Source organism: Talpa europaea, assembly GCF_964194135.1.
Source record: "Talpa europaea genome assembly, chromosome: 6".
NCBI lineage: Eukaryota > Metazoa > Chordata > Mammalia > Eulipotyphla > Talpidae > Talpa > Talpa europaea.
Window position 1 is genome coordinate 14,950,885 of NC_140072.1, and position 12,202 is coordinate 14,963,086.

A 12,202-nucleotide genomic window follows, 5' to 3' on the forward strand; every position below is an offset into this window, starting at 1 on the left:
GCATGGAAGGAGAGTCGCTGGAGGGCAGGGCACACGGAAACCAAGGGACCTGGTGATGGGTTGGCCCTCCTGCGAGGAGTCCCCTGCTGGGGCGGGAACACCGGAGCGGAGGGGAAAGTGAAGGAGTCAGAGATAAACCGAGAACGGCCAGGTGAGACGGCTGAGGCATTACAGCTGAACTGTGTGAGCCCCAGAGCTCCACAGAAGGGAAAAGGAGGGTGGCCAGAAGCTTCAGCGAGTGGCTGTGGGGAGCAGGAGCAGCTCTCCCCTGCGAGGGCGGTGTGGGGGTCAGGATGTCAGGAGCTTATTGATGAGGACTAGGACAGCCAGAGGGCCCAGGTGGAAGGTTAAGGGGGAGAGAAGCCCGAGGAAGTTGGTGGGGAAGAAGCGCAGAGCGGTAAGGCACGGCCCCCTGGTCCCCGTGCCGCTGGCTCTCCTCTGTCTCTGCCATCGGCTGCTCGTGCTCTTCTCAAGCCATCGGTGTTGGTTCTTAGGTTCTGTCCTTGGCCCACTGTCCTTCTCATTCCCCATAATTCCTTGGGTGTCTCAACAGTGTGTTAAATGGAGAATTTCAGAATACCACATCCATCCTGCCGTGAATACGATGAGCCCTAAGTCGATATTTTGGCCCAGGCTGTTCTCTATGCTTCATTTCACGTCTAACTACAGCCACACAGGGCCTAATGACAGGACATGGGTGATCACTAGGCGATTTCATCCTTGTGCAAAGGTCAGAGTGTCATCACACACCCCTAGATGGGTCAGCCTATTGCATATCTGGGCTCGACAGCGCAGCCTCTTGAGACCATTGTGGACATGGGATCTGTCATCTGCCGAAACATCACCAAGGGAGGCCTGATGTACCTGTGGGCCTGCTCGACCCGCCTGTGTCTCTTGAAGTCAACTCTAACTCAACATGTGAACCGAACTCATAACTCTGCTTGAACACAGGCCTCTTACCTTTTCAGTCAGTGGTACCTCCACACTGAGAAGCTGGGCGTCTTCTGCCTCTCTCCTTCCCATACGACTAATTAATTCCTAGTTCCCAAGTTTAAATCCTACATATTTCTCAAATCTGTCCTCTCTCTCCTCTCTCTCCCTCCTCCCACAGCCCCCCTTCATGCATGCGCCACCTCTCGACAACGGTATTATCCTAACCAGTGTCCCTGGGTCCAGTCTGGCCCCTCATACTGCTGTAAATCTGGCCACTTCACCTCCATGTCTAAAGCCCTTTGGGTGTTTCCTACGATGAAATTCTAGCTCCTTTATGGCACGCGAGGGTACTGAGCCCACTTTCCAGTCTCATCTCTAATTTCTTCCTTCTCACATGTGGACCTTGGATCTGCACTTGGCACGTACTCCTTAACCTCATTGCTCCTCACCGCCGCAGACTGAGTACTGTTTACTGACTGGCACTGTGTGTTCCCTGACCCGTGAGTCTGGGTAGGCACCCTCCTGCATATACCGGCCCTCCTCCTCAGCCTCCATTACTTCCTGACCCTCAGACCCAGTGCCGTGCCCGGCTGACCGCTGAAACACGTGCTGACCGAATCAAGAACTGTCACGAGGAGGGGCGCTGAGTGATCAGGCACATGCTGTCCCAAGAATGCCTGTGGGAGGGAGGGCACCGAGACAGACTTGTAAAAGCCCTAGTTTGCCAAATTACAGTTGCTATGAGAAGTGGGTGAGTTGGAAGGCATGATGGGTATTAAGTGTGGCTGGGCAAACAACCCATGCTATGAAAATCCCCAAGGTAAGAACTCAGCGGCTACAACCTCCCAGACGATCTTACGAGAATGATGTCATGCCCCGGCTTCATTTGTTAGGAATCTGTACCCACGCGGGGTGATTCATCCCCCAAACTGCCGATGGACCCTAACAGTTAAAGCCCTTGCATTCCTGCTTGATGTCTTCACACATTCCATCTGACAAGTAGATACCACTTTCTTTTCAAAACCTCTCCCTATTCAAAGCCCACACTATGGATCTGAATTCCTCAGTCAGCTTTGCGGTTTCAGAGGCCAAGGAGAGAGCACATGGGATGAAACATGACTAAATCCAAGTCAATGCACTATTTCTTCTTGATTAAAAAAAGAATACTGCAAGGGGTGCAGGAAAGGTAGAGAGAGCAAATGGCATCCTGGCAGGGTCCCTGCTCCTGCCCACATGCGGCAGGAGTGCACCAGATGCCGAGATGGCTGATATTCTACACTCAGCCCAACTCAGTGGCCAGTCCTGCTGGCTCGCCTCCAGCTTCTAAGCCAGAGACTCCTTCCTTGCTCCTGTGTGCAGGAGGCTGATGCACGAGCATCTGGCTTGGCCTGGGGAAGGAAACGTCATTCTTTGTCCTTCAAGGGCAGCTCATAGGCTAGCAGGAGGTCATGAACCTCAGAGAAACAGCACGGAGGGTCCAACACACCTGCTTTTAGGTGCTGTCTTCACCCTGTTTTGTTAGCAGTGCTATCCAGTGAGAACGGTAAATTCACTACCTTTCCACCTACCACGAAGCCCCTGAGTGCCCAGCTGGGGAAATGCTCCTCCCACCCGGGAGGTCTTTTCTCAAGTGGTGCAAGCAGTGGATGGTTTGCAGCCGGACGGGCCTGAGCCTAAGTCCCGATTTCATCAAGTAACTCAGTGTCTCTGAGCCTGTTTATCTGTAAAATGGGAACCTACTTTGTAGGGCTAGCGCAAAGACTAGTGAATTAGTTCATCTCTGTGAAAAGGCCCAGCACAGCGCCTGGAGCTAAGAGAAAGCTTAGAATAGATGGTATTAACTCAGATGCCCTTCAACTTGTTAACCTTTTCTGTTTTTGTTTTTTAAATTATTTATGCATACATAAATAACGTATCCCTCCCACCAGAGGTGCAGGGGGGGATTCATCAGAGACAGGATTCATTAGAGACAGAGTGGGGAGCAGAACAGGCAGATTTACTGAAATCCACTGCTGAGGGGAGCAGCAGGTGAGTCAGGAGAGGTTTGCTGTGCCATGGGTGGGGTCGAACTCATGCTGCAGGGGCTGATGATAGCTTGATAGAGCTGTCTTTAACCCCTGCACCACCAGGGAGGCGCCTGTCAACCTTTTGGAACACAACAGCGCACAACATAGGTCAGAAGGGGCCACATGGGGGCTCTAAGGAACAAAGAGGCCTACTCTCCTAGGGCAGGATCCTGTGATGCTAGGGCAAAGGGTGTTTGCTGTGCCTGGCTTTCTATTCCCAGCGCGGATGAGGGATAGTGCAGCCAGGAAGAGACAGAAGCCAGTGGTTGGTCTCTCTGAATTACAGCAGAGCCCTGACACCAGAGAGTTCTAAGGGGTCTCTGAAATCCATTCCCCTGTGGGGAAGGGGTGATACTTCATGAGCCCTTTGAAGAGGTTGTGGGTAGGAGATAAAAGAAATGTAAAGCTATAGTATAAAGGTACCTCTATTGAGTCAACACTGGGGAAACTCGGTCAATCTCATGCTTTCATTTGGCGGCAAAGGAACAAGGGAGAGCAACAAGGAGGCTTCTGGGAACCGCTGAGAGCTGGGCTGGGCTAGAGCGCAGCCTGGGACAAGGGTGGCCCTCTGCAGGGTCAGCTGTGTCTCTACCTGAACCTTTGCTTTTGTGGAGGACTCCACTGGCAGTCAGCTGCTGAGCAGAAGGCCCCCAAGGGACAGGAGGTGGTGGTAGAGCCCTGAGGGTGGCAGACAGACCAGACACATGGGGACAATGTGATTCCAGAGGCTATTCTCTAGCCCTGCTGGAACGGGAAGTCAGAGTCTATACTGGTGAGTGGTGGACATCAGGCCATCTGACCCACCTTCTCTGTGTGACTGACCTCACCACATACTCAGTGTGTGCAGAAAGAGAAAGGCCCTGCTCAGACCCCCCACTCCAACAGGCCATGCATTCTCACCAGTCAGGGTCTTTTCCATGGGGGCATAAATTCCTTCTTGCATGGGGGTGGGAGGGGGGGAGGAGAAAAAAGTCTTAGATGTTACAATGATTGTGTTGCTCCAAGGACTACAGCATGTATATATTTACATATATTTACACATATATATCCATACAAGTGTCTCTCTCTCTGGTAGTAAAATTTCATGGGGGGGGGAAAGGACAATTAGGAAAAGAAAATCTTCAAAGGCTCCTTGGGGCGGGGTGTTTTGATTAATGGGAAAAAAAGATTGAGAAACATCATTGTAAGAGCTGCTAAGGACCTCCTCTGCATCTTCCGGTGCTTTAAGAAGCCCGAGCCAGCAGCCTCTAAATTGCAAGGCATGCATGCCGGGCAGGTGTTGATAGCTTCCCGCTTTCTTTCCACTGAGCCAGAAATTCCTCTCTCTCCCAGCCAGCTCCTCTCCTGGGTGCCTCCATTTACAGTCTCCATGGCCACCAGCAAGCAAGGCCCAAGCCCAGAGTGAGGACTTGCACAAGGAGGTTGGAAGCATCGTGGCCTTTTGCAAGGAAGGAAAGAGCAAAGCTCTCCTAGGCAGGCAGGATGGAGCAGTCTGATAAGCAGAGGAGGAATATTTCTATCTCTTCTTATCAGCACCAATTTACATCACAAGGATGAGAACACATCCTTCCCAAGCTCAACCTTCCAGTCTTTCCTAAACAGATCAGTTTAGAAACAGTGCAAATCCGTTTTTCTTATTACGTGTAAGTGCCACTGATTTTTACTTTTACTCTAAATACATCTGCAGGGAACACAATAAATCATCACATCATAAATGTCCATGACTTTGGCTTCTACTATTAGGCACCTTAAATTACTACATTTAATTTTCTATGATCAGGTTGAGATAGTTTGCTTTTAAAATATTCTGATGAAAAGAGAGAGCAAATATTTTCTGCCTTATTATATTGCAAATTATATTTCTGCCTTATTATATTGCATATTAATCAAGTATGGAAATGCAGCAAAGTTTTGATACTATTGTTCTCACTGTCTTTTTTTTTAAAGATGGACTTTTTTTTTTTCCCCAAAGATTTATTTATTTATTTATACAAGCACTGGGTACAGTCAGAAGCGCGGGAGGGTGAGAGAATTCACCAGAGCTAGAGCGGGGAGCAGAGCAGGCAGAAGGACCGAAGTACACTGCTGAGGGGAGCAGCAGACAACAGGAGAGGTCTGCCCGCCATGTGGGACCCTCACCTGGCAGCCAGGGATCGAACTGGCGCTGCAGAGGCTGCAGGCAGCTTCGCAGCCCAGTGCACAACCGCTGCGCCACCGGGGAGGCCCTGTTCTCACTGTCTTTTAAATAGGAACCATTTCTCCCTGGCTCTACAATTTATTAGCCATTTGATTTTTCAAAATAAAAACAGCTGTATTGAGATAATTCACATAACATATAATCTGCTCATTAAAAACACACAAGTCAATGTTCTTTAATAAAATCATGGTGTTGAGCAACCATCACCACTATCTAATTTTAGAAATTTCATCCTCCCTAAAAAGACACCTTGTATGTATTAATAGTCCTTTCTGATTCTTTCCCACTACATATAGTAGGCCTAAAAAGCACTTTTGCCTCCACAGATTTGTGAAATACACACATTTTTGAGCAAAATCATTTCATATTTTAATTGCATAACTAACCCATAGCTTATCCCATAATAAACCAATAATTTAATCACCATTAGCCAATTAGATGCATACGTAATCTCTTTATTTTAGCTGGTACTGTTATAGGGTAGCCCCAATACAAAACGGGGTGCCTGACTGTGGGTCCTCACCCGCGTGCTTAAAAGGACTTATCAATACTCCACTGCAGGCACATGCGAAAGGTTAATAAAGGTTTATTTACAAGGGAAGGGGAAATGAGGAATTGTACAGCTCAGGGAGAAAAGTGGGAGACAAAGTTTTAAATGCGTCCTACCTGATCCGCCAATCAGGAATCCCGAATGGCACTCTGAGAGCTGGCTGCGAGCCAGGAGCCGTGAAGCCAGGAGGCGAGCGACAGAGCGAGAGACCCCAAGGCCTACGTGTTTGGTTTTTATACCCAACCTGGCTGCTTAACTCCACCCTCAGGTCCCAGCCACCTTCCCTTTGGTGGTGACGGGATTTGTCTTTCCCAATGTCCTGATGGCTTTGGTCTGGAGTGGGGATGGGGTCCACAAAGCCTGTATGGGATTAGCTCAGGACATCATTTCCCCCTAACAGTACTTCATGTGAAAACTGAAGTTGATGTTGACCTAGTGGAAACTGTCTTGTTACTAAAACTGCATACCTACTAAGCACTAAGGCAACAGATTTAGCTCCCTTCCTGCCCAGATATACTCTCTTAACAGTCTGTGGTGAAGTTTTAAGTCAATTATAAATATACTAGGAGCTTGTTGTTTAAGGTAAAAATTCACCCATCTTCTCAAGCACAGACATATACTTGGTGTCACTGTGGTCTGGTTTGTGCATCTTGATTTACATAGATTTGGTTTGCTCCAGGGTCATCTTTGTTCTTAGCTTCCCTTTTGAAGGTCACAGCTCCCTTGCATAGGGCTGAAATGGGTGGTTTCAGTTCAGACGTTCACTGCTCGTGTGTGACAAGCTGTGGGTATGAGCGTGTCAGTGCCGCACACGTTGCCTGCCCTTAGCCATCACCACCAAGGCTTCCATAGAAAACAGCACATCCGACACGGAGATAAGTTTCTAGCCCCTCATAGCCACTAGCCAGGCCAGAGTTTTCCTCTCAACACCAGATGAACTGGAGGGCAGAAGTGGTAAAATCTGAGACATTCCCATCTACATGATGTATTTACTCCTGTTATAGACACAAAAGGTGGGTCTGGGCAGAGAGATGATAACTATGGGCTTTTCCCTGCTCTATACGGTGACAGAATGGTTGGCCTGGCAGAATCCAGTCTGCAGAGCGGCACAACGCTCACTTTTTCGCGGCACTTTCTGGTTGACAGAGCATGTTCACAGATGTGATTCACTGTGAATATCATTACAGTCCTGTGAGGCAGGCAGGGTGGGTCTTTACTTTTCCAGATGAGAAACCAAATGTGAGAACTTGCTCAAGGTCAAATGGCTTAGTGGCAGAAGTGGGATGGCCCCGTTGAAGGCCAATTTCCATAAAAGCAGTGCACTTGCACATGGACTCCAACTTCGCTCAAAAAAGATTTTGAAACTTTTTTGGGGGGAATAGTTTCAAAATCTGTAGTACATCTTTGAACAGGCTCGATGATGAAGGCATTATTTCTAAGCCAGTGGTTCTCCATCAGCATTGCCTCGAGGGCTGGTTAAAACCCCACATTTCTGATCCATCAGATCTGGGGTGGTGTGCGGGTTTCAGCAGCACACATACTAAAATTGGAACAATCCTGAACAGACTGGTCTGGCCCTGCATGAGGATGACATGCAAATTCGTGTATTCCATAATTTTGTAACTTTGTGATTCAAAACACAAAAGGAAAACCAAAAAACCTGGGGTGGGGCCTGGGATTTGTGTTTCTAATGAGTTTTCCTGGGTCATGCGGATGTTGCTGGTTTAGGGTCACATTTCGAGAACCATTATCCTAAGGAATTTGTTTCTGGAAGTATGAGTCATTCAAAACTAAGTCTAGTGATGAAGGTGGGGAATCAAGCTTGGGAATCTCACCACCGGCCAGAAAGGATGGGGAGCCATAAAGAACAACGCCATCTCTGAGGGAACTTTGAAAAATGAGATCCAGAGAGGTTCTGAATGATGGCAGCTTGGTGGGGCTCCAGAGAAGCTACCCCAGGTAATGACTTACAAAGGGAGGGAACTCTTTTGGCTTGTGTGCTACCAAATCCTTCCCGCGAGTGGAGAGAACCACCTGGCACAACAGTGCATGTGTGAGTGCTCATTATCCACCGTTTGTTTCCAGCTCTAGAAAAAGAAATCTTGGCGGTACACCCACTTTAGAGAGACGCAGTATTAATAAGGAATTAATAGCTATTTCCAGCATCTGAGCTGGTCAGACTGAAACAGCAGGGATCCTTTCTATGCTGCAAACTTGATGGGTGGGGACGGCAATGGGAAAACTTCGATTTCCTAATTTGACTTTTCTGTTGTGGTTAGGAGAGAAAAAGTGAAGAGATCTAATTTTGGATGCCCAAGATAAACACGCCACACTTTATAGGGAAAAATATTCCAGAAGCAAAGAAAAATGAACTCCCTCAGGTACTTAGGCTGGGACTCCATCCTTTGTGTCACAGCAGGTGAAAAGAGGCCGAGGACTGCCTAAATATTGGTTCTAATTTTATTTTCAATTCCACATTACATTCAACTCTCCTTGTACTCCTCTTTAATTTACAGCAACTGTTGACACAAATTGGTGTGCCTTCTCTTCTTTGACATCGGAATTTCTCTTGAATTATGCATTTCCATCTGGAATAGTTTATGGGACTACGGTTTTCTTTCAATTAGATGAATGGAAACGGAGCAGGATCAATGGGGAGTCAAATGCAAAATCAAAGGAAGGTGGGGCCCACATATGTTTGCAAGGCAGGATTTCACTGGCCCCACAGCCTGCAGATGGTATTAAAAAAATGATGTTGGCCTTTTAATTTCCAATACATTGATTAAATTTCACTCCTCAGGAATAAGAACAACTCAATCAACCTTCCTACCAGCACTGCTAGAACCTTCATGAGGGAAACCCTACAAGTTTTAGAAACCACTGGTCAGAGTACAGATGATTATAACAACTGCATCAATTTGATCTAGCATTGAGTCAGAGGCAAAAGAAATCATATTTGCCTGCTGCCAGGGGCTTCGTCTACCCCAAACTTCCCACACCAATGCTTGTGTTTGTGGCGTTCTGGCTACCTCAGAGGTCAGTGCCATGGATCGGTCCAGCTCCAAGTCGCTTGGTAACAAGTGATCCCTGGTCTACCTCAGCCAATGGTCCACAATAACAGAGGCCATTTGCTGGCTCCATCTGGGACTGACTGTGTCTTGGGGGTCTACTTTCAGTTTCCAGTTTGGGAAGGTTCTGGGTTGGTCAGTCACACCAGTACTGCGACGGGGCATTTTGACAAAACTGTTTGCAGCTAGCACTTGCATGAAAATGGTCACTGGATAAAAATGCAGACCCACTGTCTCAGATTACCAAACAATACACAGATCAGACATCCGGACCCCACCTCTTTCTGCATCCTATATGGCTTACTCTATAAGCAAGTCTTATTCTATAAGAAATGAGTCTTATTCTGGAAGTGATCCACAGTCATCTCTGAAGACCCTGCTTCCATTTTTCAGTCTTTACCCACCCCCCGCCCCCACTACCCCAAGAGTGGAAACTGGGGTAGGGAGAAGTCGCTGTTCGTACATTGCTTGACAGCTTAGGCAAGGGGAGAATTTTATGGTTTACCTATAATCATAGTAATTCAGTGTGAAAAAAAATCCTGAATCAATATGGCCACATGAAAGCAGATTGAGGGCCTCCCTGGTGGTGCAAGGGGTTAAGTCTCAGCACTGGGAAGCTATCGCCTGTTCTGCTCCCCACTTTGTCTCTGGTGAACCCTCTCACTCCCTGCATCTCTGGCCTATACCCCAGCCCTTGTGTGCATAAATAAGTAAATCTTTAAAAAAAGAAAAAAATGGACCAACGTTCTTTGGCTGAAACCAGCTGTGCCCGGCAGGCACGTCATGATGTCCTCTCCTCATGGTGCAGTCCTAGCTTGACTGGTGGTTGGCCAGCTCGAAAACCATGGGAGAGCCTGATATCAACCCAGGAATCAGCCCTGCTCTGGCAGCCTGGGGGCAGTGGGCCGTGAGGCCGGGAGCTGGGTGGGCTGCCGGCACCTCTGTGGGTTCAGGGGCAGGGCCAGGCTGCGCTCCGCAGGCGGCCCTCTCGTTGCTCTTTTCTCTGGTGAGCCACAGCACATGGCTTGTGCAGACTTGAAACTGGTTAAAAACCCCCTTCTGGCTAAAATGTCTGTGGTGGATTAATTTATTCCATAATTTAAAGAATGCTATTATTAATGAAAGAGAAGTAAAATTTGGAATAATAAAGGCTCATTCTTCAGGCAATATTAATGGAAGCTTTGTGAATAAATAACTTATATATGAGTGAATAAGCGGCACTTGAAATGAAAATGTCTGAGTGATTCACTGGGTCTTAAAGGTTGGCCTTGCCCTCTGTGGTCAGCGACCTTTATACTTTGTGACTCCACTGTTCGAGACAGAAAACAGTTAACCCAATATGACTTAGTATCTCACAAAAGATTCCGCTAAAACACTCCTAACAGCTGCTTTTTTATTTCAGTGAAAGGTACTTGAAATAAAATCATTGTTCTCCATGAAAATGGCATGCTAAATAATACAGTTACCAGATTATTAAATATAAAGGCATTTGATAATATTAGCACCAAGCACAGGTTCCACTTCTGCTGATGCAAAAGATTTTGAGTAATTAGTCATTGCACAATATTGTATTTATAGCCCTTTTTGCTTGAGTTGTTAGGCCACAAAATCAGCAAGCAGTTGCTGTTATAAAAGGGTTCTCTGGGTTATTTATAATATTTCTGCTGCCTTACAGTTGCTGCGCCACTCTTGGGTCTAGGGCCAGGTCTACTCTGTGAAAATGAAGGAACTGAGCAATTGTTCTGTGACTAACTGTGCTGAAAGCTGGTGTGGATGATTCACAACAAACTGTGTGTGCTTTGGCTGGAATACCTGGTATTTTTGTCTGCACCATCCAAATTCATCACATACGGGTTGATTTATCACTTCATCAGGGGAAGAATGTGTGGTTATATGAAGTCTGTGTTTCTATTAGGAGTAAGTAACCTACTTCTCAGGCACAGGTGGTAGGGGAGAGAGCTGAACTAGCATAATGCTGCAAAAGACTTTCCTTCAAATGTTATTTACTTTAAATGAAGGATGCATGTCTGCTCCAAAGGCTTCTCTGCTTCCCCACAGTGGGGTGGCAGGCAGCCTGGCATGCCCAATGGCAGGGCACAGAGGAATCACCCTAGCCTTTATTCTTTGTAAATGACTCAGGGGTCTTCCTGTGACATCTGTAGAGCATCACTGGTGATATGCTATTTTTTTTTTTTTTAAAGATTTATGCATACAAGAACCGGGGTGTAGGTCAAGGGTGTGTGTGAGAGGATTCACCAGAGACAGAATGGGGGGCAGAACAGGAGGATCTAATGAAATACACCGCTGAGGGGAGCAGCAGGTGAGACAGGAGAGGTCTGCTCTGCCATGTGGGTAGCTCCCTGGCCAGGGATTGAACTTGTGCTGCAGTGGCTGCTGGTAGGTTGATAGCACTGAGACTTTAAACCCTGAGCCACCAGGGAGACCTCTAATATGAACTGTTTCTAATGAGAGTAGATCTTAGCCCTTAGGTGAGTCATGGCTCAAAAAATGCTGAGAGCCATTGAGACTGTCAGAGTGATGTGTTTGTTTTGACCATAAAATAAACATCTTACTTAATCTGTCCTCCCCTCCTTTTTAAGGAAAGGAACTACTTTTGTGTCCTCTGTGTTCTTAAACCCAACTGCCTAGTCCAGGCTGCCACAGTCTCTCACTAGATCAATGCAAGTGTTTGGATGGTTCTCTCTGCCTCCAGGATCGTGATCTCCAATCTGTTGTTCACACTGCAGTTGTGTTAATCTTTTTATAAAGTACAACTATGATCAAATATAATACTTTTTAATAATGTGATTAAATATCCCCAGCTGAAACTCTTCAAAGGCTCCCCACTGTCCTAGGGATGGAGTGGTGATTGAAGCCCTTTACAACCTACCCCGTTACTACTTACCTCACCTCCTCCTGCTCTCCCTGACTCTGAGCTACTTCCAAACAGAACTTGAGAAGGCACAAGCCTGGCATGCTCCCTGAGTGCTGGGCTGCTGTATGAGCTGGTGCTACCTGGGTTACCCTTCACCAAGCTGACTATCCTTCAGCCCCTCTCCTACCCTTGTCCCTCCCCCCCACCCCCAAGCAGGTTTCCTGGGCTCCTCTGGCCAGGTGGGTCCCTCAGACCACTCCCACAACCCCTTGGGTGCAGGCTATCATGGTGCTTCCCATCCTGACCAGAAGGGCAACATACTCTTCAACTTAGCTCTTTGAGGCCAGGGACTGTCTAACTATACCTGTGTGTCCCTGTTATACAAGCGCATGCCTGATGCTTGGCAGAAAATTCAAATAAAGTGCCAAATAAATGTGTGTACAGTGGGGTGCCCCTCTCTCCATTTTGCCATCATTTCCCATAGAGACCTCTGCTATTTCTTAGAAGACTTTT

The 12,202-nt window shown here is 47.3% G+C and overlaps 1 protein-coding gene across 1 annotated transcript in view; it reads right to left on the reverse strand.

Annotated features, from left to right (window-relative positions):
* Positions 1–12,202, reverse strand: part of RBKS (ribokinase) — a gene marked incomplete at both ends in the record, with an annotated part of 61,247 nt that overhangs the window by 9,758 nt on the left and 39,287 nt on the right. The gene's annotated exons all lie outside the window — the stretch shown is intronic.